Below are 27,651 nucleotides of genomic sequence, written 5' to 3'. Positions count from 1 at the left end.
GCTCTTTGGGCGAACTTCAAGTTTAATTTCTCAGAGCCACTGGTATCCCATAATTCAGAGCCATATAGTATCACTAGAAAAATCCACATATAAAAGAGAGGAACTTGGGATAACTAAACACAGTTCCCTGTTTCCTCAAAACAATTTAGTCTTCAAAGCTTCTCTTGCTCAATCCTTGGCCAATCTCATTGTTCATCTTCTGACAGATATATTTACAAGCTCTTTCCATTGGTAATCCAACCACATATGATAGTCTAGACAATAGGCTATAACTTGTTTTTCTGTATGGATAGCAAGGCTAAACTTTTATGAATGATTATGGATTTCATTTAGCAGTCTCTAGGACTTACAAGTAGCACAATGTCATGCACAGAAAAAGACCATTTGAAAGACCACCATCTATAAGGAATCCCTTTCCATTTGGACTCTATTGGACATCCTATATGATAATGGCAAAGTACCTTTGGTGAGCCAATTTTATATCTTACTTGATATTAATGATCAGAAATTGATCAAATAACATTTTCTTTTAAGGAATTTGTTGCATCTTTTAAAGAATCTTGCATGATTTTGCCATCTCTATATAAGATACTTTGAGATATATAGATGTCCCAAATATAAGTGACCAACTTCAACATGTATGTATATGGATAGTCTCTAATTTACACGTGGTAACCTGGTTATTCCAATGGTCACAGTAACTTCCTTTCCTAGCTTTGCTGTATATGTTTGGAATTTCACTTGCTTTCTCTCTCCCACTTCCTCAGCCAGCTGTTGAGAACCTTTCATGAGCACTTTGTCAATGCTTTTTACTTCATGATCAGTTCAAAGTGGAGTTTTTAGTGACAGAACTTGGGAGTATGTCAAGGAGGAAGAAAAGGAGGAGAAAAATAAATGGGACTTGATATCATTTCTCCTTCCACTGCTCTAGTTACTACATCTAGGACCCAATTAGTGTGAATAAGTGTCACATAATTCAAATTTAGCACTGCATTTTCCATTGGGCTAGAACCAATCACTTTACTTTAGCTTCAAATAATGCAAATTTGAATAATGCAACAGCTTCCAGGATTCATTATTTTCCCTAATTGGGACCTAAGTGTATAACTCCCTATGGACTGTCAACATTTTTTTTGACCTTGTTCCATTTGCTTAATACTTCATTGAGTTAATCCCAAAGTTCCCTCCCCTGTCCTGGCTTTCAAGAATACATATGATAAGTACGTTGATTGTGGTTGTTCCTGAAATGTAGTTCCATTTTACCCTACTTGTTCATGTACCATTAATGCCCATAGGAGATACAATATGAGACAGTAGAAAAATCACAGAATTTGGAGTCAGAGGACCTGAGTTTGAAATGTATTTTTGTTACCTTGTGTGACTTTGGTTTAATAGCTCTTAAGCATATAAAGTCTTTAAAACTTTAATCCTCAGTTTTTATAAATAATCCTGAGCAAAAATTTTTATTGTACCATCAGAAATTAATTTGTTTCTGTTAGATTTCTTGAAGTCAAAGACTTGGTGGGGTTTAAGTCCCTGCACATAAACATACAGTCTTTTGAGTAGGCTTTAAAGACTCCTTGACAGGACCACTATGTTGATGACTGGAGTAGAGAACCACCTAGGGGGGTTTTCAAACTACACTCCTTTTCTGACTAATGATAAAATGATACCTTCTCTTTTCTAAAAGAGGCAACCAGGTGATGCTGGGACTGGAGTCAGAAAGACCTGAGTTCAAATCTGACCTCAGATACTTACTGGCTGTGTTATCCTGGGCAAGACACTGAACCTCTGCCTACCTCAGTTTCTTTCATTGTCAAATGAGGATGATAATTAGCACCTACCAAAAGGGCTGTGGTGATGATCAAATGAGATAATGTTTCTAAAATGCTTAGCAGAGTCCCGGGCAAAGAGTAGGTGCTTAATAAATACTTGTTACCTTTCCTTCTCTGACAATACTATGAAAGGCAGGCTGCAAGCTGCTTATAGAGGTTGCTATTATTGCAATAGCTCATGTCGCCATGGATATCAAAAGCACATATGCAGACTGTAACAAAGACAATGTAATCCATAAAGTACTAAGCAAGTACGTATTCTTTTTATTGCCTATTATTATCATACCAAATATTAAGATTTTAATTTAGCCTATTATTTGTGTAGTTTACATCAATCAATATTGTAGTATTACCAGACTTTAACACTCATGGATAAATATCAATTCTAGGGCAACAAAACCTTCTGTAAACATACTTCATGGATTACTGTGTGCTCCCCTCCTCACCCCCAAACCATTACCTGGTGGCCAGCTTTCTAGTGCCTCTGTCAACATACTTAGTTATGTGAATCTTAAGCTTACTAATATAGTTCATCAGTATGGTTACATTTAAAGTCTTTCTACCCTGGGGAGACCTTACTGAACTTATTCTCCGCTGCTATAGCCTCTAACCCTCTAAGAACTCAGGCTCACCTTCATTCTATAGTGAGACATTGAAAGGGCACCCTTGAGAAAGCACCTTGCTTGTACAGCTAGACACTTTAAATAAATCAATGGGGATTTTAAACTTTTTTTAAGCACAATGTAGACTTCTTATTGATAGAGAGATGAAAAGAAAGGGCAACAGACTGGTCATGTTGCAAGACTAGGGGCTCACCGGTATATTTCATTGCCATCCATGCAAACATTAAGAGATTTGGAGGAGAGCCCCAAGCATGTTGAATGGATGCTCTGTGTAGGATTTCCTGGAAGATAGGGAAGGGTAGACTAAGTTAAGAAGGTGTGGATGAGTTGTGTAAAGGAAGTGTCTGTATCAATGAGATCACAGGGCTCTGGAAATATTCAGACTTTAGCCAGGTTCTCCAATATGCCCATTATTTTTCTATGTATCAGGTAGAGTCATTCTTTCTGGAATATATAATTTTCATTTCTATCACTGTTTGAACTCTGGTGCCAAATGAAGACCTATAAGACCTTTAAAAACCAATGACATGGAAGGTGATATGGGTCTTAAAGAAATTTTTTTAGGGAATGTGATGAAAATGAATTGTACTGAGGATTCTTCATAAATAAATACATGTTGATTGAAGGAGTGAATGATTAATGATTCCTTTCTCCCGTTGCTTCAGTTTGCTTTACTATAAAATATCTAAACGAACTTTTTTCTGCTAATCCTAATATCCATAAGGATTCTTATTTAGAGAAAGAACTTTTGTGGCCTTTGGGAAAAAAGTGAAAGGGAGTCATCACTTCTAGACAATATAAATAAGATAGTTGCATGAATTATTTAAACATCTGGATGTATGGGCTCCTTGAACAAAATGGATCTAGTTGTCATCAGAAATCATATTTCTGAATTTTAACAATCTTGCACTTCATTTCATATATTAGGAGCTTATAATTGAATAAGTAATTGCCTCTGGGGACATCAACCCCCTGAATTATCACTCAAGGAACAGAGTAGAGATGGTTCCCAATGTCTTTTTGCTTCTTTGTCATAAACGGAATTAAACGAGTGGTCTTTTTTTAATTTAGGTCTTTTTCCTTTCTTTCTTCCTTGAAAAGCTATATGTGAACTACACCTTTATCAAAGTTACTGCGCCATTTCAAGTGAACTTGTCTGCACAGGAATTTTAAATCTCATGGAGTTATAGATAAATATGACCTCATGAACTCTTTCCTAGGCCCCACCTTTGGATGTTTTACACAGTATTTATTTCTCAAGGAGATGGGGAAGAGGATGTGGGAGGGACTCTGGGAGGGTGATTTAACAACAAAAACTCTCACTGTCATCAGAAAATGACTGATTCTGGAAGTCAGTCCCAGCAATATAAAGACATAAAGGCTGGTTCATCTCAATGTCCCATAGTCAGAGGGATAGTACAGACACACAGGAAAAACTAGGATGCAAAGTGAGACATTATCATATCAACATTTCTCCTATTGTTGCATGAGAAACAGGTTCTTGGAAATAGTCCATGTCCAAATTTAAAGGATTCTACACATCCCTTTAAGCCAATGAAAGGTTGCTGAGGTCTCAATAATGTTAGAAACAAACCATTTTTACCCAGATCAGTTGCATATGGACTGTTGAACAACATCCCATTTTTCTCCTGTTGGCAGTTAACATTTTGCCTAGCTTGTAAATGAACTTTTCTTTAAACACACATTGAACTTATGAATCAGCTGTGGGTTGTTAAGGACAATACTGCATTTAGTGACAAATAAATGGAAAGAAGTAATCCACAAAGATTAAAAAAATTAGACATAACAAACTATGAGTGATTGTTTAAGTTAAATGAGCTTCCTTCAAGTTAATGTGCTAATACACTGGCTTTTGTAAGCAATGGTGGAAGGAAAGAGAGAACATCTAGAAAAATCAGCAAAAGAACTCATCTCACAATCTTAAAAATGAGGCAGACTTAGTCCTGATGGTTAAGAGAGTCCAATACAAATCAGAGTATACTTGATAAGTTTAGTTTTACAATATAAACATGTACATATAAACATTTGAAAGAGATGGGTCTGCAAACTTTACCCTGTCTTCTTGCACGCTTCCTCTCTCCAGCTTCAGCCATCCAGAATTATATGACTGCAAAAAGAATCCTTTTCAAATTCCTACATTTAAATATACAGTTATCCCTTCCACATCTCAGGGATTAGGTGCCGGGTGCCCTTGCAATCTGGAAAATCCGCATAATTTTTTTTTGGCCCTCCCTTTGTACCAGAAAAGAAGTTTGAATTATTGTAGTATTAAAAGATAAAATATGTTGATGTCCTATAATACTTTACATAGAGTTTATGCATTTCTGAGTTTCTAAACTTTTCTGTGCCGTCTCCTGGCCTTTGTGTGCCATCTGTGACTTCTGCAAAACTCCCCCCAAATTCCTGTTTAATTTCTTATGCCAACACATGATATTTTGAAATCTCAATGGGGACAGTTGTGTTGTAGAAGGGATAAGGGTATTTCCTTCAAGTTCAAGTTCCTTGGGAAGAAAAAATCTTCAATATTCTGAGTCTGGGGGTGAGGGGGGTCTGTAATACACACTAGCATGAATTTAAATAGAAGTTACTCATCATTTTTGTCCACAAATATTTATCTAATATCCACTCTCTGTAAAAGGTGCTGTAGAGTGTCTGGTGCAGCTGTTTATAGCACTAAGAGGACACATATTTTTGCCCCTGGGGAATTAGTCAATGAGTTGAGCTTGGGCAAACAAATATGTAAAGTGTGGGCAGTATATACCAATTAAACATAGATACACACAGAAGAGCATGGAAACCCAAGTTTGTTTGGTTGGAAAAGAGGATGTTGGTTGGGGATCGTAGTAACATGTTCATCTTTCTTCCTAGATATTTGCGAGAAGGTTTTTAAAAGGTTAGTTGGGTAATTGGAATAAGCTTTGGGGGTTACTAGTGAATTAATTTCAAGTGATCCCCATTAGTACATAAGATGGAGAATCTATTATTTACTTTCTGTATTCAATGAGATTGTGACGGTCTTCTTTGAAAATGAAGGATGAACACAGATGCAGAGAGACAGATTAATAAATTCTCTGACCTTTGACTATACATGAGAGGAAAACTTCTTTAACTATTCAAAAATAAAATTTAAAAATAACAAAAAAACCCAGTATATATTTAAAAAATCTTTCTTTTGAAAAACTTCATTTCTAGTAGGAATTATTTCCTTTATCTGAGGGATACTTTTTTACAGAATTGATCTGCAGTCAGGTCACATATGTGAAAGTGTGATTTCACTGTTGTAGCTTCATAAGATATGTGTGCGTGTGTGTGTGTGTGTGTGTATGACAGAGAGAGAGAGACAGAAACAGACAAAGAGGTGTTTTAGCAAATAATGCCCTACTCATTATCAAGTTGATATTTTGTTTTTATTATTGTTAATAGTGAAAGAGGATGCCCCTCTCAAGTAGATTTTAAGAACAACGACTGTGTTATATACATCCTTATCTCATTGGATATGCAGGGTAAATAATTCCACTCAGAATGGGTTATAAAGGTGAGGGACTTCTATTCGAACAAGGTGAAAGAGGTGAGCTGAGAAGTACTCCACCTGACTCGTTTAATTTTGTTCCTCATTATCTTGTGCCCATTAAAAAAAGTCAACTTGATACTTGCTCAGGGTCAGCCAATGGCTCTGAAAATGACCTGGCTAGACAGTCTGGGGCCTGGAGGACTGCTCCAGAGCAGCAGAGTCAGGACTGCCAAGGGGTAATGCAGTGTCAGGCCAAATTAGCTAGGAAAGCCAAGCCAGGGGCTGTAACCTCTTATCTTGTTTTTGTTTCCAATTACAAAACAAAAGGTACCAAAATCCAAGGACAATGGACATTGAAGCTTAGGTCTGTAGTGTAATTAGCAGGCTCAGAATCTGGATTTGAAGAAGGACTATGGCTAAGGTCAGAGGCCATCATCTTAAAAGGAGGTCCAGCAACTATCGCATTTACATTGTTTAGAATGAGATAAGAATAAAGCCCATTTATTCAGCCACTTGAATTTTGCAAGTGCTTTACCTACAGTGTCATATTTGGGCCTTTAGAGCAACCCTGTGGCTCTCATTAACCCCATTTTAGAGGTGAGGAAACTGAGGTTCAAAAGAAATTAAGTGATGTTCTAGTCACACAGACAGTACAGATACAGGATTTGAGCCCTGGTTGCCCTGATTCCATGTTCCACACCCATCTTGCAATATAGTAGGTTGAGTCTAGGCTACTTTTGTCACTGGTCCATTGGAATTGACTAATGTACTACTTCAAACTGAAAGAATAAAATGCATGGGAGTATTTCCCAAGAGGAAAATACTGCTCATGGATATTGGAAAAGACATTTGAAATCTGATTCGGGAATTTTTGTGCCTTTTGGATGGGAATATGATGTTAGAGGGAGAGGTACAGGTTTGACTTTTGCAGGTAAAACGTTCTTTCCCCCTTCTCCAAAAACACACTAATCAAATAAAGTTAGAAAGGTGGCAGCGTTTTAGCTATCTATTTTGCCCCCTCCCAATTATAGTAAATAGATTTGGCCACTGAGCAATAGAGTATATTTTGTTGATTGGTGTACTTTTTGAAAATCAAAGATAAATCCAATCAAATATGTCTAGGAGGAAATGTAATTTTCCAGTAAGAGCTCTTAGTATCTCTCTATCCCTTCCCCTCAACCCTTATCCAAAATATAGAAGTTCTTAGTATGGTTTTTTTAAAAGCCTAATGCTCTCTGCACTGTGACCAATATTCCACTGGATCTTCCACTGGAGGATTCGAAAGAAGGTTACCTTTCTCCCATGCTTCTATATTAGCTCACCTTGACAGTGTCCTTTCCAGTGATGTACACAGAGATGGTGAGGTTGATGCACATGGTACAGAACTAGCTCAGTGTTTCAGAGTCTCTGAGGCAAAGTGTGGGAGAAAAGAGATATCAGACAGCCTACCAAACTGAAGGTCTACAGAGTCATTGTGCTGATCTCATTTGTATATGCCTGTGGAACCAGAATACCAGCACCATGCCAGGAAACTGAATTGCTTCTATTTAAAATGTCTTAGGACAATTCTCAAAATCCCCAGGCGAATTAAGTTATTGGACACTGAGGCCCTTCCTTGAACTGAACTGCCAAGCATTCAAACTCTAGCGAGCACAACACTGATGGACTGGCCATGTTGTTCAAATTACAAATGTTTGCCTAAAAGACTATTTTATAGAGAACTCACACAGGGCAAGTGCTCACATGGAGGTCAGAAGAACTTTGAGTCATTTGTGAAACATGGGAGACATTGGCACAGGACTGGTGTGACCACATCAAAGATGGCGCTGTGTTTCCATGTGTTTCTATGAACAAAGAGGAATTTCAGTAGCTCAAAAGAAGCATGAAATACACAGATTTAGAGGCATCTGCATTCCAAATGTTCACATGGACTATTTGAGTCTGGCCTGTGGTACAGCCTTCTGAGCTCATTTTGGTCTGATCAGCCAGTTGGACACATTGTACCTTCACTCTAACATAATGACATTGTTTTGTTCCTCTGAGAAGAAAGGACAACAACCAGTCAAATTATAGGATAAATAAATCCTGGGGACTCGCCTAAATGAAAGCTAAATGGTTTGCTTAGAGTCTCAAAGGCAGAGAGTGTCAGAGGCAGAATTTGAACCCAGATTCCTTCATGGCTCCAAGTTTGGTACTTTATGCTCTATGTCATGTTGCCTCCTTACCTTAATAAATAAGCTGCCTGAACTGGGTACCAAAAAAATCATAGTCACATGGGTATCCACTATGTAAATGATCAATTTCTTTTAGAATACTGGAAAAACATGAAGATTGCTCATCTTCCTAATTAGTCTTTGAACAAAACATCTTAGAGGCTGCCTCATCTTTATGATATTGTAGAAGAAAAGCTGGCCTAAATCATAAGTTTTGAGCTCGAGTTCCTCTCCCAACCTCAAGCATTTTCTCTGCCTCCCATGTCTGGAATACTCTTTCTCTTCTTAAGTTTCCTTTAAGTCTCAGTTAAAATCCCACCTTCTACAAAAAAGTCTTTCCTGATTGTTCTTCTTTCCAGTGCCTTTCTTCTATTGATTATATCCAAATTATCCTACATATAACTTTTTTGTTCATAATTGTTTGCATATTATCTCCCTCACTAACCTATGGGTACCTTGAGGGCTGGGGTTTTTTGTCTTTCTTTGTATCCTTAGCACTTAGCACAGTGCCTGCCTGGTACATAGTTGGTACTTAGTAAATGCCAGTCATCTAACCTTAGAACTTCCTCACCTGATGACTTTTTGTGTGTCATTTTAAACCTCTCTTTCCTCATCTGTAAAAATGGAACCTAATGTTACCATAGAGTTAAAATCTTTGACTCTTTGAGCTGGAAGGTACCTCAGAGGTTATTTTTTGTTGTTCAGTCATGTCTGATTCTTTGTGATTCTGCCGACAGTAAATGCTGTCTGTGGGATTTTCTTAGCAAAGATACTGGAGTGGATTTACCACTTCCTTCTCTGGTGGATTAAGGCCCTGTCTATCTCTTAAACAGCTCTATTCAATGAATGGGTGTTGTCTCACCCTAAGTGAGTACTTGCGAAGACCTTGGCCTAAAGGGCCCAAGGCCTCCCACTGCATCCTGGGTCATCTCCAATCATCCTGAGGAATATCAGGTCACTGGATTCAGATGGCTCTGGAGGAGAAGTGAGGCTGGTGACCTGCACAGCCCTTCCTCACTCAAAACAAAGTCAAGTACCAGTCATGTCATCTTTTCGCTGATGGCATGCTCTTCTTCAGCAGCGAAGGACAAACACAAAAGTAAGAAGACAAGCAGAGGTCAAGCAATCTGCCTGATGTCACACAGTTAGTGTCTATGGTTGGATTTGAATTTCAGGTCTTCCAGCCTCCATGCCCAGCACTTTATCCCCTGAGCAGCTAGCTGCCTCTAAAGAGGTTATCTAGTCCAACCTATATCTTCAACTTGAATCCCTTCTATAATAGATCTACATCTAGCTTCCACTGGAAATCATGCAGTGAATAAGCAAAACCATTTATTTGTGAGTCAGCTATTTTGTTGGACATGTCTAATTGTTACGATGTATTTCCTTGTTGACTTGCTATCTGCCACCATCACTTCTTATCATTAGTCTTACCTCTTTCTTTCAACATCTTCTACATGATAGACCTTCAAATACTTGACAATGACAACAACAACAACAAAATAAAGGTTTTTAAGGTATTTTTTCCTGTCCTAGGCTAAACAACCTCAGGTCTTTCACTGGATTCTCATATGCCAGGGGTTTGAATCCTTGATGGCACGCCTGTGAATGCACACCAACTTGTCCATGTTCTTTCTAAAATAAGCACCTAGAACAGACAACAATACTACAGACGTGATCTGAAGAAAGGTAAAGTATAGAATGACTGTTACTTCCCTCATCCTGAACTCTATTGTTATGAATAGAGTCTATGACCGTACTAATTTTGTGGCTTTTATGTCACATCATTGGCTCATATCAGTGCCCAGTGCCCTAAAAACATAAGGTAATTTTTTTCTCTCATACAACGTATTGTCTAGCCACACAGAGTCTCCATCCTGTAGCTGTGCAGTGGAGTCATCAAATACAACACCTATATGCAGTATGTACCAAGGAGTGTTCTGGAACTGGCTTAAACCAACTTATGATAGCTGATTTATTTTATCAGTGTGAACATTTATCTCAATAACTGGAAAATTCTATAAATCAGGGCTTGATTTATTGTTTTGTTGATTCTCTGGACTTAAGAAAATGAGACAGAAAATGTTAATAATGTAAATTAAACTTAGTATTGTTTTGCATACTTTTTATTCTCTAAGAGACTTAGTTGCTAAACATTGACTACCATAATATGAGGGTGAAGGAATATCATTGTGATACATAAGAAATGAGCAACAGGATGATTTCAGAAAAATCTGGAAAGACTTATATGAACTGATGCAAAGTGAAGTGAGCAGAATCAGGAAAACATTGTGCACAGTAACAGCAATATTGTACAACATCAACTATGAATGACTTAACTATTCTTAGCAATACAATGATCTAACACAATCCCAAAGGACTCATGATGTTACATGCTATCTTCCATCCCCCAAGAAAGAACTGATGTCTGAATTTTTGGTTGACATCTTCTTATGCAAAATGAATAATATAGAAATTTTTTTACATGATTATACATGTATATTCTATATCAGATTGCTTGCTCATTCACAGAGGGGGAGAGGAGAGATGGAGGGCTAGAATTTGGAACTCAAAACTTTAAAAAAAGACAAAAGTTAGTTGTTTTAACATGTAATTGGGAAAAAATAAAATATTATTTAAAAATATTTACCACTTCACTCCTTCAAGGACCCCTTCTACAACATTCCAAGGGAGGTCATTTTGCTTCACAGAAGATTCCACTGACAAGACATTTATTACCTTCCAAAACAACCCATTCTATTGCAGCAATGTCTACTTCACAAGCTTGCTCAGAGAATCAAATAAGATAATATGCATAAGAGCATATTAAAAATGATCAAGAGCTATATGAACAGGAGAGTATTTCAATCACCCAGTGGGTGCTTTGCACAAGGACCTCACTGTTTTCAGTGATGAACATCCAGATGCTGTCAATACTATTCTCAGTTTGGCAGTTGTGCATTCCACCAAATAGCCTAGAAATACTTGGGGAGAATCCTAATTTCTAGTTCTTTGTAAAGAGCTATCCCCCCACCCTCAGCTCCACCCTTTTATGGGTGGCAAACTACTTACCCCATTTGTGTAGAAGGTAAGTGTGAACTTATACCATATAATCTTGACTCAAGCCTCCACCCACTGGGAAAAGTTCATTTTTACTTTTTGGCTTTCATATTGGGATTCAATAGACAGTAACTACATGAGTATAGCAACTACCACAGGCATGGCTCCTCCCAGACCTAAGCGGCTCTTAGTATAGAGATGCCCCCAGATCCACTAGTTCCTGAATACATTTAAATTATTTTAACTTGGCCTATCAGCTGCTCCCATCGGAAATGAGGAAATGTTCCTCAGTGCTGTTGTACTCACAGTTTAGTGCAGGATCAATGTCTAGTCATTGAGAAAATGTGTGACCCAGGATGACTTGGCTGGTCTTGAGGCTCCATCTTAAGGGCAAGTACCTGCTATTTTCCTTTGGATATCTATTCCTCCTATAGATGCTTTCCTTACTGCCAGCCTCCCCACCTTCATGCGTCTTATGGTCATGTTCCTGTTCAGATGTACAGTTTCACCATCACAGTTTCATCACGGAAAAAAAAAATATGACTCAGGTCCTCAGGCTTTCTTCATGTCAATAGCATCATGCCTTTGTTTTGCCTGTTCATATTCTCCAATGGTTCATGTGCTGAAAACCCATGTGTCATTCACACTTCAGTACTTTTGTAATTTCTACCTTCTCACGCATTCATATTAGTGAGCTTATCTGCCTTTGGAATGTTTAAGGGCATGACTAACCTAAAAACATGGGTCCCAATGCTTATCCAATGACATATAGGTATAACTCCTATTTCATATTTTCATTTTTTTTTTTATTGTCAAGATCAATTTGGGTGACCTGGCTAAGCATATTTCTCTTTTCCCCTTAATTGTTCAAGTGTGTTCCACCTAAAGCTGCTAAGAAGATGGCTTTCTCTGAAGACATACACCAATACTCAACCAAGCTGAGAATTCCTTTTAAAACATCTAGTTCAAGTTAGAATGTGTTTCTCAAGGGAGATACTTGGTGTTAAGATTTGGGATGTGACTTGGTGACATGGTGACTTCAGCACAGAGGTGGAAATTTCCTGATATAAACCAACAAATAAACTGTAGGAACTGGGACTCAAGAGAGGAGAATAGAAAATTTAAAAACAGAGAAAAAGAAAACAGAAAACTGGATACCTGCCATGAATGCTTTGGAAAAAAATACCAGGTAACTATGGAGATAATGAGATATTTCTTATTAGATATATTATCTTCTAAAAAAAAAAATCTTCACTTTCATTATTAGTCAGTAGTTTGATGCCTACTACCCTAAGGTCATCGGGAGATTAATGATAAGATACACAGTGCAGCAGAGTTCATAACACAGCAGATTTGGAAAGAATGCTCATGTTAAGTGCATAACCCAAAGAGAGGACTGTTTATTTCAGTCAGTAACAAACATGACAAATGATGTGACACTCTAATATCACTGCTACTAGAGACTGGAAATGCTGGGCTGAACATCTGCCCAGAGTCAAGTTCCCACACGTTGGCTGCCAAAACTAGCTGAATAAGTCCAGACCAGTTTAGAAAATTTTCCCCCTGCAAAATAACTTATGTCTCTTATTTTGCAATACTGATGCACTTCAGAGCTTTTGAGGTGAGCTTTCATTTTCAATGTATTGAAACAATTTTACTTCCAGCTGTATTATTCACTGCTTTTCACTGCTTGATGTTTTTCTTTTATGCTGACACTGAAGCCCAGCCCATTTACAATTTCTTAAATATACTGCCCAAGCATAGTCATTGATATTCTCTGCCATTACAATTTGACAGATGGAAAGAGAGGGCTCTCAAAGATTTACAAAATCTCCAACCTAAAAGAGAACTCACTTATTATCTACTTAATCACTAACTATGAGAGTGAATTTTGTCCCTACTTCTGGAGTAAGGACTTAATGGATTGTTAATGGGTAGCTGAACTGTGAAATCTAAAGGGGGAAAACAAACAAACCACTAGCCAAGTGTTTCTTCCATTGTGTCTATTGAAGTGAGTAGAACTGCTAATCTGAGTCACAGGGGAAAAAAGTAGAGGTTCATCAGTTGGGAAATTACAAAACAAGTTGTGGTACATGGATGGCATGGAATATTATTATTGAAATGATGGATATAGAGGAGCATTAGATGACGTATAAACCAGTGCAAAGTGAAGTAAGCATATAATATATGCTTACATATAACATATAATATGCAATAACATATAATATGCAATAACTATAGCAATGCAAATAGAACAAAAAAAGAATACTGTGGTGGCAATCAGCAAATATATAACGATAGTAACCAGCACTTATATAGTGTCTGCTATGTGCAAGCACTATGCTAAATGTTTTATGGATGCTAGCTCCTTTGATCCTTAGAACTACTCTGGAGAATAGGTGCTATCGTTATGTTCATCTTATAGGTGAGGAAACCGGCAAACAGAGTTGAAGAGTTATACAACTAGTAAGTTTTGGAAGGTGGATTTGAACTCAGGTCTTCCTGATTCCAGGTCTGGGGCTCTATCTGCTGCACCACCCAGCTGCCCCTTGGAAATTTAGGTAGCATTTTCAAAAATGTGCCAATTAAAAAAAAAATAAAGATCTAAGGCAGTGGATTATACAGAGAGATTCATGAGGTGAGAGTTCTAGGTGGTACTCAGGCAGGAAACAATTTACCTTCTTAAGGTATCTTTTTTAGCACTTTTTAAATCCCTACCTTACCATTTTACCAAACTATAGTATGAGTTTTATTGGGGTACCTGTATCGGTTATGTGAAATCCAGCCTTGCTAATTTTGGAGAGGCCCACCACTAGTTTGGTCACAGGGTAACGAATTTTTTGGTGACAACAATTTTTGAAGAACACCTAATGAATCAGAGAAGGGGTTATGACTTGGATGGGTAAAGGCAATACTCAGATCAAAAAATAAAAACATAAAATAACAGATCCTTGAGGTATTAATATACTATTAAGAAGAGGGACCTACAAGTGTCATCAGAATATAATTGTATAGCAAAACCTCATACACTAGTAAAATATGCAATCTTCATAAGGTAGGAAGTTCACACTTATCCTGGTCAGGTGAAAGGAGACTTGCTAGAGGAGAAGTTTTGTAGTTTCAGAGAGTCAGTTAGAAGGGACCTTAGAGGTCTTTTGGTCCCACTCCCTCATTTTACAGATGAGGATAAGCAGCTCATTGAAGGTCATAAATTTGGTTCAATTTGAATCTCGTTCTTCTGCCTCCAAACCTAACCCTCTTTCCCTCTGTAATACGTTGCTACCCTAAGGGATGAACATTCTCTTGTCAAGGAGGAGAGATAAAATGCCAGCCACCCTCTTGACCATAGAGATAAAACTGTTGTTTCTTCCTGCTACTTGGCATAGACTTAAAAAAAGTTAGAAAATAAAAGTTCAGTCAGGAAATCATGAAATATATCATTTTGATATTATGCTTTTTAATGAGTACAAACTATGCTCTTCATCTTGAATGGGATTTACATAAAGGGAACATGGTGATAGATATATTGGGTAACATAAATATTTACTGTTATTTATGCTATCTTGCCTCTCGCTTGCTATTAATGTGTCTGTTACAGTATCAATATTTCATGAGCTTTGATCTAACACATCACAGAGTGAAGTGACACTGTATCACACCAGACCAAGAAAATGTGCATCTTCAAATGTTGGTTGTGTTGGCAGTACTTTTTCCAGATGGGATTAGATCATCTAAGTTCCCAATTTGGTTCCTCGTGTCCATTGGCAAATTCCATTCTCTACTTTGCCTGAAGGGATCACTTGTTTAAGGTTTTGAGGCTGGTCAAGTTATAGCAATATTTTGTTTATCACCAGTTAGGTCAATTGGTCAAAGCACAGAATTTCCCCTGTTTTACAGCTGGGGAAATTGTGACATAGACAGGCTAAGGGTCTTGCCTTGGTTCACAAAACTAGGGAGTATTTGAGGCAGGATTTGAAATCAGGATGTCTTGACTAATAAGTACCTAGGTTGTTTAACTCTCCAAACTTTCCTCTTTCCCCTATACCACAATACATCTTTCCACACCAGATTACACCAAAGCACCATTGTCTTCTCTTTCATTTTTAAAGCACACCTATATTTGTAAAACACTTTTCTTATCCTAACTCTGTAATCTGGCTTGTACAAGTATTTTTATCCCCATTTTATAGTTGAGGACACTGAGGCTATCAGAGACAGCAAATGTGCAACAAGAAATGAATAAGGGATATCACTAAAACATGAAGTCAGTTCTGACTTTGATCCAGAAGCATATTCTTTACTCACAGCTATCTACTTGGACCACATAGCCTAACAAAATGACAATCTCAGAGTTGCCACAGGAAGTGGGGCTGAAGCAGTGTGACAGTAGAAAGAATTCTGGCTAAAGATTTAGGAGATCTGGGTTCAAACTCTAATTATGCCACTCAAAATACTCCTACCCTGAACTTGGAGGAACAAGGGGTTCCAGAGCTGAGAATCCTTCACATACAAGAGGAACCATATTATGTATTCACTATTTGGTATTATGAAAGAACAGAGTGTTGTGGTCATTATATTCTGTTCTGCCCTCATCAGACCATACTTACATTCATATTTGTGTCCAAAAAAAAGGTATGTGATAATCATGCTCTATTCTGCTCTCATGAGACCAACTTATAATAAATTCTGAATGCTATATTTTCTGAAAGTCTTTAGTAAGTACTTTTATGTTCAGTGAAAGGTGTCTAGGAACATGGTGGAGACTCAAATTTTGGCACAGTAGAATCAGGAACTAGGGACAGTCTAGTGAGAAAAAAAGCTTTTCAAATATTAGAAATTTACTCATGTTGAAGATTAAGACTTATTCTGATTAGTCCCAGAGGGCAGGATTGAAACCAAAAGATGGAGTCATTAGGAGATAAAGTTAGTTCAACATAAAGAAGAATTTTCATAATTGTCCCAAAATGGAACGGGATAGCTTAGGAGAAAGTGAGTTTCTATGCACTGAAAATCTCAAGCATAGTCAACTCCTTGTTAGCTGGAATTCCAACTTCAGAAAGGAAGAAGACTGGATTATATGATTCTATATATTAACCCAGCTAAGAAATCAGCAAGGGTTGGGACATAATACCTAGACAGAATACAGACATTCAACTGGAGAGGTCTTTAGGGGTGCATTGGCTCTTGCAAAGGGTAACCTGGTAGGAATGAAAGTACTGAAAAAGGGATAAAATTGTAGCAGCAGTGGAAGAGCTGTGGACATGGAGGTACCAGCTAAAGATTTCCTGAGTACTGTAGGAAATGGGAAGAGAGAAAGCTAGAGGAGCTAACCAGTAGAAGTGGCCTAGCTATGAATGAAGAGATGAGCCTGGATATTGGTTGGGAACTGAGGTTATGGCTATCTGGTAGTAAGAACTTATTCCAGTTCATCAAGGAAGATTTTCCTCATTTCTCTTCTTGGAAGGAAGAGGAAAAGGGGAAAGAGGAACAGAAAGGGGAAGGAAGAGAAACCATTTGCTGAAGTGTCCCTAAATTAAGAGTCATTCACTACAATGAGGAAGCCGACTCGCATTGTCTAATCAACCCTTATACCCTCAGAGGATTCCAACTGAAGTCTCACCTAGCAGTGAGGGAAAGAAAAAGGAAGTGGAAAGAACAATGAAAAATCACCTTAAGAAAAGGGAAAGGAGAGGGAAAGGAATCTGTTTGCTAGAGGGCCCCTGAATTAAGAATGATGCCCTTAAGTGAGGAAGCCAGTCATCACTGTCTAACCTATTCTTACGCCCCTGGAAGGTTCCAGCTGAGATCCCACATAGAGGGAAGAAGAAAATAGAAAGAATGGACAGAACAATGAAAAATCGCCCATAGAAAAGGGAAAAGGGCAGAACGAAAGAAGTGACCCAGCTTGGCTCTACTCATCACAACCAAGCACCCCCAAAAGTTTGTAGTGCTACATACAGAGGATTTTGCCTTGCCCAGAGTAAGCAATTAATGCATATTTATTATATTGCAATGTTTGTTGAATCAGATTAAGAACCATAGTGTTAACTTTTCCTTTGGATCTCTTCAGAAGGTCACACAATTTCTTAGCCATTCTGAAGTGGCTCTGTCTGGAAATAAAAGCGTCCTCTGTGATTCCTCAGCCTGCACAGCCTTTGAACCATTCTCTCTTCTGAGTGTCTCCCTGGAGTGACTTGCTTCTGATTGCAGATTTTTCCTCAGCTTAGCACACTCTCTTCCCCAACCTGGCTCTCTTCTGTCCCAGCTTTGTCCTTTTTGTCTCTGAGCTTCCCCTTTTAATATAACGGGCTTGTGGATCTGTCAGTCCCTCAGCGCCTTTCAGGCTGGCTGTTGAAAGGAAACTGGTGAATAATTCCTCAGCTTGGTTTGTCAAAGGAGCCCATGTCAGTATAGCAGGGAGAAGGGAGCCCTTTTGGTGGAAGGAAGACAGAAGAGGGCACAGCTGATAGCAAGCTGGCAGGGACTACTCAAGGGACACTCTCCCCCTCCACTATCATATACCTTTTATGGGGTTATTCTGCAAATGAAATGGCCTATTTTAATCAAGAGAAAGGGAAAGGGGAATGCAGACAGACAAAAATACAGAAAGAGACAGAAAGGCAGGGAAAGAGACAGAGATAAAGAAAAAGACAGAGATCAAAGACACAACAAAAAGACAGATCAAAAGAGACAAAAACAGATACAGAGACAGAAACAAGACAGACTTTATTTAGGAGGTTCAGGCAGCACCTCTTCCCCACTATGTGGTCATGAGCTCGGTGGATCGTAGACTTTCAGCTAGAAGGTACCTTAGCAGCGGTCTAATGCAGTGCTCCAATTTTACAGTTGAGGAAACTGAGACCTAGAATACTTGCAAAAGACACAGATCCATTGATTCTGAATCCAGCATTCCTTCCCTTACAAAGCCCACTGCCTCTATCAGGGAATAAAAATATTCATGGATGCCTAGATCATTTGAAGTTGTGGCTTATGGTGCTTAAGAGTCCACAAAGCCATGTGGCACATAGCTTTAAAGATCACATCTTTAAATTTGGTACTTCATAATTACTGGATAATCAACCTGGATAATTTTAAAAACTGTTCTAGGTTGAGCTCTATGAAGCCATATTTGTTGTTCAGTTGTGTCTGACTATCCATGACCTCATTTGGGGTTTTCTTGGCAAAGACACTGGAGCAGTTTGCCATCTCCTTTCGCAGCTCATTTTGAGGTGAAGAAATTGTGGTGTTTGGGGTTCATTGACTTGCCCAAGATCATACAGTTAGTAAGTATCTGAAGCCGGATTTAAACCTAAGTCTTCCTGACTCTAGGCCTAGCGCAACCTCGGTACCCATACTTGTCTATCTTCAATTGCTCTGATACTGGTTGTGATAAAGATACAAGTTAGGGTATCAAAGTCAGGCAATGAACTTTTATTGGTTTTACTTGTAAAGTGATTTGAAAGTAGCATCAGAATCAGGGCCTGGTGTCAAACTTGTCCCAGGAACTCTACTTTCTAAGCTTTTTGGGGTAGGGGGAATGACAGTGGAAGACCTTACAGAAATTCTTGAATAAAACATACCAGCCTATCTTCAAAGGTGTCTCCAACAGGTAAATATTTGTGCTTTTGTTGGAGACAAAGTTTGTGAAGGAGGGTCATTGTGTCTTGGGAGATATCTAGCAGCTTCAAGTCTCTCCTTGGCCACCCACACTCTCAAATAACCTCCACCTTTAGGGTCCTCTGAACCTCTCTGCACCTCCCCACAAACAAGACCAAATACAATCACTCAGGTTCACCTTTATCTAATTAAAAGTGAACAGTGGACCGCCTATATTTACTTATCAGTAAATAAGCCATTATTTGCTCTTGCTATTGTTTCCTTGGAAGTTTTTACAGATGCTCTTATCTTCTTAATATGGCCAAGAAGCCTCCCAGTCTTCTGAGGTGGGGTCTACAACCTTCTCACATTGTCCTCCTAATTAGCTGAGAAGGAAATGAGTGGGGGGGGAGGGGAGAAGTCCAGACTTCTAGTGAGAACCAGGGTTGAATAATGGTTAAAAGTGGGTTAGTGTGCTTTAAATTACATAGGACTGATATATACTCCTAATATTTAATTATTTGAAGTAAATTCTTGAAGGTGAGGGTTGGCTCTCTGAAAGGAAGCTGTTCTCCTATTGAAAGGCAAACCTCAGTATAATGACTATGATAACTCTGATAACCCATGAAACAAAATTGAACATCTTCCTTGTATAACCCATTTAATTATAATAATATTTTTAAAAAATATTTCTGGAGCCAGAGATGGTGTGCACACTTATAATCCTTGCTACCTGGGACAGCTGCCCCTACTGGATCATTTGAGCTGGGGACTTTTGAGCTGGAATAGGGTTAAAGCCAAGTGGTTGTCCATATTGATTCTGGCACCGGTAGGGTAAGCCCCCAGCAGTAGAAAATCATCAGATTGCCTAAAGAGGGGTGAACCAGTCCAGGTGGGAAATAGAGCACAACAAAGCTTCCTGCCAATCATCAGTGGGTGGGTAGCCTCTGCATCTCCAGGCTGGATGAAATAGTCTAAAAAAAGAAAAGATGTCTCCATCCCAAATATTTATAATCTCCAAACTACATGGAAAGAAAAGTTTTCAAATATATAGTAACCTAGAAAAAGAAATTTAAACTATGTGAGATCAGGTACATGTCGATTCATATTGTGTCTGCTGTTCTCTCCACTACTGGCGTTGTCCTGAAAACACTTTCACTGAGTCTACAGAAGTTGAACTTATACTCCAATACTCTTATTGCCTTACAAAAAGAGTCAGGTTCTCCCCTGTGCAACAGTCCATGCACAGATTGTTCATGCTTGGCACTGGACATTCATTAAATATAAAAAAGGAATAGTAGGTTAAAGTCTTGTCCTTGGGCACTTTCCATCTTAAGACCTTCAAGAAAGAGGAGAACAAGGTGGATAGCTTCTCCATCATTGTCATCGTTAGTAGCAACAGTAGCTGTAGCCAACAAACAACATTGGAGCAACACCATAGTCAAAACCATTGCCTAAAATTTCCTAGACATAATAGCGAGCTATAAAAATTTAATATTAATGTTTTTGGGTGTGCCTTATTGTATTTTAATTTATTTTGTTAGATAGTTTTCATTGGTGCAGCACCATAATCAAAACCATTGCCTGAAATTTCCTAGACATAATAGTGAGTCATAAAAAATTTAAGATTAGTTTTTGTGTGTTTTATTGTATTTTAATTTATTTTGCTAAATATTTTTCCTTCTTAATAATATTTAATTTTTTTCCAATTACATGTAAAGATAATTTTCAATATTCATTTTTGTAAAATTTTGAGTTCCACATATTTCTCCCTCCCTCCTTTTCCTTTTTTCTCCCAATGATTTTTAATGCATGTTACCATATGAAATACAATTTTAAGGCTATTTTGGATAAAAAGCTTTCAAAATATTTGTTGTTGGTTAGTAGTTTCCAATTCTTTGTGGCCTCATTTAGTGTTTTCTTGGAAAAGATACTAGAGTGGTTTGCCATTTCCTTCTCCAACTCATAGTACAAATGAGAAAACTGAGGCAAATAGGATTAAATTACCTACCGAGGGTTACAGAGCAAGTAAGCACATGAGGCCATATTTGGACTCACATGGATGAGTCTTTCTGACTCCAGGCCCAGCATTCTATCCACTACGCCATCTAGCTGTCCTTTCAAAATATAGGAAAGGAGAAATCAAAGTCCTATGGGAGCAGAATGAGGTCCATATCCTCCTTGTCTTGTCTGCTGCTGGAATGACACTGAAGATACTGTCACTGATCTTGCAGAAGATTTATAGCTCAATAATTTTATTCAATGACAAAAACAGTCATTTTGTCCATCTAGGCAATGGTATGCAGAATATTCAATACAAACGACTAATAGCAGGATAGAGATTTGTCATAAGTAGGACTGTTTCTATTTGAACTCCCTTGGAAAATGTGAGAAGAATGAGGTAAAGGATAATAATATTTTGAGAATATCAGAGGAGACCTTTACATAGCCTTCTAGTTATGATATGGCTAGGTAGCATTACTGCAATCCAGACTGGCAGTATTTCCACAGGAAACTTAGGGTGGAGTGAGCCATAAAAGTTACACTCAGCTGTGCCCTTAGCTGTCTATCTCTTTAGGTCACATTTTGCTTCCTCCACTCCCTTTTACCCCAGAAACTTGAGACTGTCATAGTACTCCCTTGGATTGCATTATTTTCTCTTTATACTCTCAGTTCTAAATTTGTGCTAGGCTTTGAGGACATGCTGATCACCCGGTTTAGTATCATTCACGTCCAATGCATTCACTAAAGATGGGAAAACAGCTTTCAGGAGTGAGAAAAGCAAAATATTTGGAGCCAGACCTGCACTCAAATCCTTACTCCATTACTTAGTAGCCATATGGTCAAAGGCAAATCACTGAATCTCTCTAAACCTCAATTCCCTTTTCTATAAGAGGGGAAATAATACAACTTACATTATCTGTCTCATTGTTAGTTAAGGAAAGATGTTTTGTAAACTCTAAGGCTTCATACAAATGCAAGCTAAATAAGTTCCATTCTCTGATTTAGAGAACTTTGCAATGGAATAGAACAATCTCATTAATTACTTAAATTCAGAGTCTACATATAGAACCTGATGCTAGATAATTATTATTGGGTATATACTCATGAGCCACTGGAATGAAAGAGCCAGAAAGTACTGCTGTCTTAATCTAGGAGGGTTTTTTCACTATGTGGAAGAGAGTTGTTTTTGCCTGAACTTTTCTCTTCTGTTTGTTTTTTGATGGCGTCTGAGAGGCATTAATGCCTCAGTTACCAGGGCACTGTCTGTCTAAATCATAACATTAAGGACTAATAGTTACCAGAGGAACACCACATACATTCTAGTACATGATGTTTCATCATAGTTTTCTCTGGCCTTTTTCTTCAAAGAGAAATAATAAATTAACTTAAAAATCATACACACTAAGAAATGTTCTATCTCTTGTGTGGCTATATTTAACAATAGGCCTTCTTACCTTTCTATATTTCCCCTGTGGTCCACTCTCATGTAACACTCTCTAGAATATCTCATATCCCATCAATTACATTCTCACCCAGTCACAGGGCTCAAAATCTAGATTCCACAAATCTCCCTTCTGCCCATCTTCTTCATCACAATGGGTAGTGTCACAACAGGAACAATCTTATCAATTATGAAGTCAGGATTATTATTTGAGAAGTCATTCGGTACCACAAGAATGAATAAATCAGAATGTGCAGGTAGCCTTCCAACTAAGGTGGTTTTTCCTCTAATCCTTGTCACTTGGCATGTTCATATATTTCCATCTACTTAAACCTAATTCCATATCCATGTCTCCTACTCCCTGACCCCCCTCACCCCCCCAAAAAAGAGGCTGTGTGGTCTAGCAGAGAGAGCACTGTCATCAAAGCCGAAGATCTAGACTTGAATCTTGATCCTATCACTTGGTACATGTAGCAGTGCTCAAATAATTTCATTTCATTGGGCCTCAGTACCTGGCACATAGTATGTGCTTATTATCAATTATTAATTAATATTAATTATTATTGATAAATTCTATTTCCTTCATTCCAGTTTCTGCATTTGTAGAATGGTAATGATAATGTTTATACTACCCTCCAAGGGCAGTTGTAAGGGAACCCCCTTACAAACTATAAAGCATTGTATAAATGTGAGTTACTATTATTTATAACATTTCTTTTTTAAAATTTTAATTAATTTAATTTAATATAATCACCTTAAAATTGTTCATTATTATCTTTCTTAGAACTTGGGTATTATCTATTTACTTTATAGTGTGATCAATGCTATGGCTCTTTTTCTTTATTCCAGATCTGTGATTTTTTTCAACTGGGGAAATGCATATCAATCCATCAAAAGGCATTTGTTTAGCATTTACCATATGTCAGACTCTGTATTTAGCACTTGGGGGACAAAGAAATAGTTCCTTTCTCAAGGGGCTTACACTCTTTCAGAAGAAACAAGATGTGTATATTATGTGTGTGAGAGTATATGTAAATAGATATCCATTAAAGCAACCATATCCACTAAATAAATAATAGGATTTCTTTTTTTCCTGTGGGTGGGAAGGGGAGAATCAGAAAAGATATCACATAGAAGTTGAGATTTAAGTTAAAATTTGAAATAGACTAGAGATTTCAAATGACAGTAGTCAGGAGGCAAAGGGCATTCTAGGAGCAAGGAGATCAGCATCAAGGATCAAATGTCATACACAAGGAACAGCCAAAAAGTTTGGTTGGACAGCAGATTTGGGGAAGGATAGCAATGTATAACAAAGCTGGAAAGATAGATTGCAGTCAGATTGTGAAGGGTTTAAATGCCACACAAATGTGAAAACTCCCCCTACAGATCCAGTTCAACACTCATTTGCTATTAAGGGCTGCCCAGGGTCAGTGGCAGGCTAAGTGACATGCCCCTGCTCATACAACTGGTATGTATTGGAGCAAACATTTGAACAGAAACCTTCCTGACTCAAGCTTGCAAATCTCTTGTGAGACAATAAGTAAGTAGAACTCTGGCTCCATCGTGGAAATTCAAAAACAGGTTCTTTTCAATATTGCACTTAAGCTAGACACAAGGGAAGATGAATAATCACTGATTTCCTAGTTGGGACAAAGCATCTCTGGGACCATTGCCTCCCATATCCAAAGGACAGTATCACCTGTGGGGCTACTTGACTGGTACATTAGTGGGGGAGAGATGTCAGGTGCTAAACTCAGAGGAATGTAGAGGATAGAAGGATGGAGGATGGAAGAGGAAGATGTATCTACATCTCTCTCTCTCTCTCTCTCTCTCTCTCTCTCTCTCTCTCTCTCTCTGTGTGTGTGTGTACTGAGGAAACAGCAGTGGGAGTTCCATATATGATGTTCTATAAGTGGCTTCATTTATATTGATTTCTGGGCAAAGGATTGTTCACCAACAGGCATCTCTGTGGGTTCTAAGATGGGTTCAATTTATTATCACTGTGATGTTGCTCAGTTGTGTCTAACTCTTCATGACCCCATTTGGGGTTTTCTTGGCCAAGATACTAAAATAATTTGGCATTTCCTTCACCAGTTCATTTTACAGATGAGGAAGCTGAAACCAACAGGGTTAATTGACTTATCCAAGGTCACACAGTTAGTAAGTGTATGAAGTCAGATTTGAACTCAGGTGCTCCTGACTCTAAGGCTGGCACTCTATCCACTGCACCACATAGTTGCCTTTCTGTTTATTATCACTGAACTATAAATAAACTCCTTTATTCTTTGAGCCTTGTAAAACGAATACTTGTAAGGGAAATAGTGATCATACATATGTCAGTATCAGACAGAAACTCCTCAGGTTACTCAGTTGGGGACAACAAGCTAGAGAACTGAAAAGTCCTTTAAGTGGACCTAAGTCCTTCAGTCATTGATATAATTTATTATATTTTCCACTTACCAACCTATTTCTGTGTTGTTAAAGCCAAGAGATATAAATCTTCTAGGGTTGACAATAAAGGGTAGCGCCTTGTCCTGAAGAATGAACCCATTCGACACCTCCTCTGGACTTCAAATTTCTTATCTGTAAAATGAAGGAGTTAGATTATATTATTTTGCAGCTGTGACATTCTTCAGAGCTATCACAGATGCTCATCATAAACATAGATGCAGTTATTGAGTTATGACAGCATGAATTCAAAACTCTTCTCCCAGATTCCACCTTAAGGATAAAATCTCTTGGAGCATAAAGTAATTTCCAGCAGCAATATCTTGTCCTTTACCTACCTTTGAGTCTTTTTTAAAAAGATTGTTTATTCATTACTTTCTATCAATTAATCAATAAGTATTTATCAAGTATTTGCAATGTGCCAGGAACTATGTTAAGTGCTGAGCATACAAAAAGAAGCAGAAAAAGAAATAGTCTATGCTATGGAGATAAAGATGTGATTTTGTTGGTATAAGGAACTCCTCCCAATGCAAATCTGTCCTTTTTTCTTCAATTTAGAGTTTTAGAGAACTACAAAGGACATATGAAGGAAGATGCTATTTGTATCCAGAAAAAGAACTGATAAATAGAAGTGTATGTAAGATGGTTCCACACACAGATATACATACACACATGTGTATATATATATATATATGTGTATGCATATGTGTATATATGTATATATACATGTGTGTATACCCTGCTTGTGTGTATATATATATGTTTGTATCTAATGGTCATTATCTCTAGAGCAGAGGGGGAGGAAGAAAATAAAAGAAAATTATATGATAAAATATGTTTTAAAAGAATAGCAAATTGTACATAACAGATTTGCAATGATTTTTTTCCTATTCTGCTGTGTTACGGAAATACTTGTTCTATTTCTTAAGTTCAGGATAAAATAAATATATTTTTTAAAAAGATGCAATGTGCCTGTGTGAGGGGTGAAGTTGGAGAACGTTTTGGAGAGGAGAGATCCTACCTCTTCTAATTTCCAACTTTGAAAGAAGATGAGCTGTTTCAGACTCTGTCCAGTGCTGATGCTCACGTAAGCTCAGAACACTGATTAATCATTTCTTACAGATGAAGAGAGTCTTATGCAAAGAGGCTTGAGCATTGGGTGACATTTAATTTGGCCAAATTGGGACTCAAGCAGGACTTGAAATTCAGAAGTCAATGGTACAAGTACTGGATCTGACATATTTTATGAGACACTGGGCAAGTCACTAAATTACCCAGCAACCCAGGTAACTATCTACAAGTGTAAATTTCAAAACAATTTCTATTTGCACAGCTGGAGAGAGAATACCCTGCACCTGTTAAGCCATGGTCTAAACTGTGAGTCAGATATGCTCTAAGTGGGATATTTCTCATCCTAGCTCCCTTTTTTGTGTTTCAGATACCATAACTAGAAAATAAAGAAAATTTTACTCATTTACTTTTTGTTTAAGGAATAAACAAAAATAGTTTAAAAGACTTTGTCAAAAAATTTAGTGTTATAATAACACAGTTATTAGCATTTCCTGCATAGGACAGGGTCCACATAAATCCCATTATTTGATTTTATTTAAATAAAAATATATGGTACATATACACAAAGAGTTGTGAAATTTTCATTCTCTGCTCAGATGAAATTCATGAATAATAAATAGTTATTTTGATAGCTGGATAAGTGATGATTTATAAGTAACAAGGATAAAGTAATCAGGAGGAAATGTGATAAACTGTAAAGAGGACAATAGAAAACTCAATTGAAGGTACCAGATTTTCTCTTCATAAAGCTAATGAGAATATTTATTATATTACATCATAACTGAGTTTTTGTAAAGTGGAGCATCCTTCTAACAATGCTCTCTAATTTCTGTCAAAAATCGATGGAAGTTGAAGACACATATGTGCACATAGAATAATTTTTATTGGGAAATAACATACACACATGTCTGTACATATGCATGATATATGTATACACATGTGTGTTATACATGTGCGTGTATATGTATATATGAATATCTATGTGTGTGATGTATGTATTATACATTATTTTCAAAGTTTTTGTGACCCCAGATAATGTGAAAATGTCCTTCAGAATGTGTAAGACAAATTTCTTAGTTTGAAATACCTTGTCAGAGACAAAATCCAAAATGACTTTGAACCTATTTTTTATTTGCTCAAGTAAAGCAAAGTTGAGAAAAGAGAACCCTGATCAAATGAAATGTATATCTATGTGTATATATCTGTCTATCTATCTATCTATCTATCTATCTATCTATCTATCTATCTATCTATCTATCTATCTATCTATCATTCTATCTATCTGTCCGTCTGTCTGTCTGTCTATCTGTCTATCCATATAGATAGATACACACAGATAGAAAGAGGACATCTTTAGACAACACACACACATACACACACATATATGTCTGCAAACTTTAAAGTTGTATATAAATGTGTTTAGCTGCACATATAAATAAAATGTATCCCACTTATAGGATTGTTATTAAGATAATGTGAAAAGAAAATTTTGGTTTTTAAAAATTAATGTAGTACTCAGTTTCCTTTTTATTTCAAATAATTTTAACTTTAGATTGTGAGCTCCTTGAGGGCAGGGGTTGTCTTTTGCGTCTTTTGATATCCCTAGCCTTTAGAACAGTCCCTGGCACATAGTAAGTAGGTGTTTGATAAATGTTTATTGACTTACTGACTAATACTGGACTCAATTCCCATTGGGCAGTAGTTTATTCTTCTTGTCTGGATTTCTGGGTAAGAGTCCTACTGATTTTGAATGGCCAAAGCTATAACGTCTGGTTTTCCATACGTACTTATTTTGGCTCACTATATGAAATTAGCTTCAGCTTCCTTT

At 37.5% G+C, this 27,651-nt stretch overlaps 1 long non-coding RNA gene across 3 annotated transcripts in view; it reads left to right on the top strand.

Moving 5' to 3' along the window:
* The window catches only part of LOC140512828 (uncharacterized), a 56,516-nt gene that overhangs the window by 7,300 nt on the left and 21,565 nt on the right, over window positions 1-27,651 (top strand). Inside the window, exons 2-4 of one of the 3 annotated variants that reach the window (XR_011969947.1) lie at window positions 9,740-9,892; window positions 12,136-12,452; window positions 17,057-17,243. This is a non-coding gene — a long non-coding RNA (uncharacterized lncRNA). The remainder of the gene's footprint in view (window positions 1-9,739; window positions 9,893-12,135; window positions 12,453-17,056; window positions 17,244-27,651) is intronic. The other 2 variants (XR_011969948.1, XR_011969949.1) reach the window with 2 other exon arrangements.

The sequence above is a fragment of the Notamacropus eugenii genome, chromosome 6 (genome assembly GCF_028372415.1).
Source record: "Notamacropus eugenii isolate mMacEug1 chromosome 6, mMacEug1.pri_v2, whole genome shotgun sequence".
Classification (NCBI taxonomy): Eukaryota; Metazoa; Chordata; class Mammalia; order Diprotodontia; family Macropodidae; genus Notamacropus; species Notamacropus eugenii.
Note: the sequence above shows the minus strand (reverse complement) of the source record. Positions and strands in the feature narration are given on the sequence as shown.